Source organism: Nicotiana sylvestris, chromosome 8, assembly GCF_000393655.2.
Source record: "Nicotiana sylvestris chromosome 8, ASM39365v2, whole genome shotgun sequence".
NCBI lineage: Eukaryota > Viridiplantae > Streptophyta > Magnoliopsida > Solanales > Solanaceae > Nicotiana > Nicotiana sylvestris.
The window spans coordinates 109437805-109443039 of NC_091064.1; the positions used below are offsets into that span (position 1 = coordinate 109437805).

General features: G+C 31.6%; 1 long non-coding RNA gene across 4 annotated transcripts; it reads right to left on the bottom strand.

Annotated features, from left to right (window-relative positions):
* Positions 1-1399: 1399 nt before the first annotated feature.
* LOC104243852 (uncharacterized) lies at positions 1400-4826 on the bottom strand. 4 transcript variants are annotated; one of them, XR_715313.2, is made up of 5 exons: positions 4744-4826; positions 4167-4295; positions 3693-3771; positions 2867-2927; positions 1400-1983 (listed from the first exon to the last, which is right to left on the bottom strand). It is a non-coding gene; the product is annotated as an uncharacterized lncRNA (long non-coding RNA). The 4 variants fall into 4 exon arrangements; XR_715314.2 differs by having other exon boundaries at positions 1400-1765; positions 1906-1983; positions 4167-4817; XR_715312.2 differs by having other exon boundaries at positions 1400-1780; positions 1906-1983; positions 4167-4817.
* Between the last annotated feature and the right edge of the window lie 409 nt (positions 4827-5235).

Below are 5235 nucleotides of genomic sequence, written 5' to 3' on the forward strand. Positions count from 1 at the left end.
ATTCTAAACTAATTAAAATAAAGAAAAACTAATATCAACTTTGAATAAAGGAAGAGCAGATTTTTATGTTATTAATGTTATGAAAACGATCTAGGGTTATGGGCTATCTAACAATCGTATTGTATTCTTCAATTGAATTGACTAATTAATTTATCGGGTTTATTGGTTGATAGAGTTAATATTGCTCATAAGAATCTGTCGAGTTCTTACTCGCCTATTCAAGCTAACCCGATGCCTATATGTCTATGGAATTAGAACTAACAAGAACGCAATTATAATTTCTGTAAATCAACCAAGCGAGGCAATTAGGTATATGCCTATCCTAACCGCGAATCCGTTCCCCGATGCCCAAGTTCAAGAACTTGCTCTACTCAATCCTGTATGCAATCTAGAATTTTCACTTTCGAGTTCAACTTTAGATTCGTAGATAGTATTTAATTGGTGATCAAACAATCAAATAATTAAGCGCAAGATTGAATAAATAAACCAATATGATAAATCAAGAAATCAAAATCAATATTAGAATAACAATAGTCATGAAAGAACAACAACCCTAGAACGTGAAGTTTAGCTCCACATAAACATGGTAGTCAAACAACAAATCATACAAAGAAACATAAAAATTGCTAAGTTTGGTGGAAGAAAAAATGAAACCCGATGAATTTCGGCCTCCATGGCGGCTCTGTGCTCTCCCTTGGTCTAAAATTCCCTCTAAAAAACGTTCTCCCTTTTTTCAAAATAGGTTTAGGTTGGCTTTTAAATGAGTGAGAGGTGTCTTAGGGTCGAAATAACCGAGTCCCAGTCGAAATAGGACATATTCACGTCTCGAGTGTCCAGGGCAGCATGGGGCGCTGGCCCTGGCATTCAAAAATTTCAGCTGCTATAAACTGCGCCACAGCCAACGGCCTACGCTAACTGTGGCCCTCAAATTTTACTTTTTGCCTTTTTGTCCCGATTTTGCTCCAATTCGCATCATTTCGTCCTAAATTGCATCCGAATGATTCTTACACATAGAAGTACCACACTTTAGCACAAATCATCATATTAAAGATCTCAGATCTACGAGACATGAGCAAAATGTGAGGCACTATACATCAAAATCTGCATACATTAAGCCGATTATCAATAGCTAGGCCATCTTTTTCTCCTATAACCGAAAAAATCACACATCATTTGTTTTGAGTTAAAAACCTGGCATGCCATAGCATTTCTTTTGCTTTTGCCTTTTGGCTACTCCGACAAGCTTGAATTAAACTACTAAAAACTAAAACCATCTTTATGAATATGTCTTTCAATTTCTTAACAGCAATAATTAGCTGCATGCACCTTAAATAACTATGGCACAAGTAAAAAGAATAAAAAGAGAACACAAATAAAAATGATGATAGATAATAAATACTTTTAGATCTTCTTGTTGCATGATTATCACATCAAAGAAAAAGGGTTGGTGAAACCTATAAATGTTCAGCATTTCTCAGCCTAGTTACATTGTCTATGCATTTTCACCTGAGAAAACTTGGTTACTCCTACATGTTAGGATCAATCTTACTGAAGAAATCTCTACTAAGAGGATTCAACTCATCAATCTGTTCAAGACAATATCTTCACCTACGCTGAAATACTGTGTATAAACTGCAAATCTATCTTCATACACATTTTCTCCATGCGACTGTGTCTTAAGAACGCTTCCCAGAGAAGTTAGAAAGAAAAGCGATGCACCATATCTGAGTGCCACCAGATTCATAGGACCATATCTTCAAATTATCTTCATACATATTTTCTCGATTACAGAAAAGTAAATTAAAAGCAATATTCTCAAAGGACAATAAAAAGAAGGCGAAAATACTAAAATATATTAAAATCATAATCGAAATTAATGATAAATTTTATGTAAGTAATTTTTACCTTAATAATATCTGAAATAACGGATCTCAGCATGTAAATGCATTTGTCGTTGATCTTCTTCCTGCAACACTGTTATTTCTGAAATTAAGGTTATTTTTTAATCAACTCATAGACATAGATTATGATCACTCAGACCAACAATCTCATACACAAGAACAAAAATAAATATCAGCAATTTAAACAAATATGGCGTCCACACAACTCACTTAGACTGACACAAAGAAAGTACAATAGGAGATCTCATCTCCAATAACCAAAATATACTAACAGCAAGTATATATTTTCTTATAGGGATAAAAAGATACAGATACACCATATGCAATATTCAATTTGATAGAAGATTGAAAGAGAAATTCTCCACTTGGAAAGCTACAGAGAACCCAAGTTTCCCTCAAGTTTCAAGTAATTATGAACCAGATGAATTGCGTGAATGATTGGTTTTGAGGAGGAAGAGAGGCATACTAATTGGCACCATTATATTCAATGTTGTAAACTTTTCGTTATCTAGGAAGGCAATTGTTCAAATTGCTATAGTTATTTTTATTAACTTTTTGGAACTGTTTCAGTTTTTATTAATTGTTTGCACCCGTTTCAATCTTTTTGGAAGAACATTAATTTTTCTTTATCAAATCAATGAACATAAATAAATAGAAAAAATTAGGGATAAAAGCAAAAATACAGGAAAAAGATAAATAACAATCCTCATTTTTGGAAGATGCCACATCAGATCTACTATGCCCAGCTTTATTATATATATATATATATATATATATATATATATATATAATGGTTGATCTTTACTTCATATTTTTTTTCAAAGTTATCTAACAATGAGTTTATTGGTTGATCTTTAATATATAATCAACCTTACATCTCTTGAGTTGTTGGCTGATTAAATGTTGTTCGTTGTTGAAGTATGGACTCAATGTACAAATTATAAGAAAATGGATGAAATATTTACCAGGGTATAGAAATATTCTATCAATTGATTAGGCTTCAACTGATCTTTGTAAGCAATAGTCCTGCATTAAGCATATAAAATTTCAAAATTAGCCACAACACTACAACAAAGAGTGATGTATTCTTAGTCAGAAAGAAACCTTGAATAAAGTATTGTATCAAGGCAAGTATAATTTCAATACGAAGAGATAAGAGGAGATGAAGAGGAAAATAGTTGCAAAACACCTATGGGTCAACTTCATCCCTCTTGCCTTATCTTTAAGAGGATGAGATCCAACAATATCGCTCTTAACGCCCTGAAGCCCAAAGTGAAAATACATTGTTCCTCACTCTCTCGATTTCGTGTTGATAACCTTTGAGTTTGGTGATCAACATATTGAAAACTTGTAGCATCGATTTTTTGAATTCGCTATAATCGTTAGACTGAGTAATTCCCACAAGTAGCTCAAAAGATGATATAAATCAAGTGAACATTCAGAAAGCAACCAAAAAAAAAAAAAAAATAGCTCCCTAAAACTGAATTATAATATGATCAGAATACCATTAAAGTTCACATTTAGCTCCAACCGAATGCTATATCACCAGGGTGAAATAACTTTGTTCTCCTTGAAAAAGAAACGGAGATTTTAAGAATAAATTTTTGTAAGCAATTTAGTATAAAACTAATAGTAAAAAGCACGTTTGTATAAATCCATTTTTATTAAATGTAGTTCTGGATGCTTGAGCTCTAAAATACAAAAATCAAACTTGCAAAAGTCTTCAATTAAAATGCTATAGGAATCTGCCAAAGTATTATTAACCAAAAAAAAAGGGGAAAAGGCAATTACCTTTAGTTTACTTCTTCATGGAGAAGCATCAGTTGTGGTAGTGTCGAAGTTCATTTCTCTATTATTTTTAGTTTTTACTCTATATCAAAGAAAAACAAAATTTGACATATTAGAGATTAGCTTGGCCTAATTGCTGATTACATTTTGTCATATTACAAAAAAATAAGAGAAAAGTTAGACATGCCAAAGATATGAATTATTACTTGCAATAATCATAATGAACTGCACTATGAGTCGAAACACAATTTTAAAGTTATGATTGTATTTCAAGATCAGTTTTAAGATATGCATCCGCGAGAGGAACTCTATTTAAAACATGTTTTGCATTATGTACTTATTCAAATATTATTTGGTGAATGAGTCAGGAATATTATCAAACATTTTGGGTGCATAGTCCACTTCAATGATTATCATTAAGACTACTCAATAAACACATGATTAAAAGAAAGAGGAAGAGAAAGTAGAGAACTTAACTAAAAAAATAGGTGCATCTTCGTTCATCTTCTGCTTTCTAATCCGAAGAGAAAAGAATGTCACACAAGCAGTTGTGCAGATCATCCATCCTCATCTTTCCTTGTTCGTCTCTTCTTTTTGGAACTGGATCTATAGATAAAGTTATTCTTCCAGGAACAAGTAATAACAGAGCAGAAATTAGGACACCTAATGTTACAACAACAATTTTGATACCTTCCAATTAGGTACGATCAATCAAGAAATTATTCAAAACAATTGAAAACTAACACCCAAGAAATTACTAACAAAAGAAGTTCAAGTTTTGCATATCATCAAACATTTTGGGTGCATAGTCCACTTCAATAGGAATTTAAAAATTACCAACAGAAGAAGTTCGAGTTTGGCATGTAAAGCAAACTACTTTGAGAATTTAGAAAAAAAAATGAAGTGCTCCACAAATCGGAAATTCCATTATACTTTGAAATCTACATTGGTAGAATGGGTTAGAATTCTATAAAAAGTTTTGGAAATGTTACAACTGCAAAAATAACTGCACAGCCGATACATAATGGATAAATGGTTCCGATATCGAGTCCACCTTCCTAGAGATTCTCCCTAAAATTTCCTGACGGTTCCACCGGCTTTGTACAGTTTTTTTTACCACATCTCCGCCACAATGCACAAGAAAGACTATATCTATATATTATTAATTAATTAAATTAAATATTTAATTTAATTATTTTAAATAAAATGTGCTCTATGAAGACCAATAATTAAAAACTAATTGGTAAGTTTTATTATTGCGTAAACAGTATATCCACTTACTAAAAAATGTGATTTTTAAGTTGCAAGCGGTTAGGACACCACTACTTACAAACTGTTAAATTTTAAACATTAACTAATAACTACTTTTTATCCTAAAAACTAACACGTGTCATTTTCTTATTTCGCCATTTGTCAAAATCCTATAGATTTCTTAAAATAAAATTTTGCACATTTAAAAAGTTAAGTAAGATTGAATATACCACAAATAAAGTTAGAAAAACAAAAAATTATCAAGACTAAAACGAAAAAGCAAAACCATTTTCAT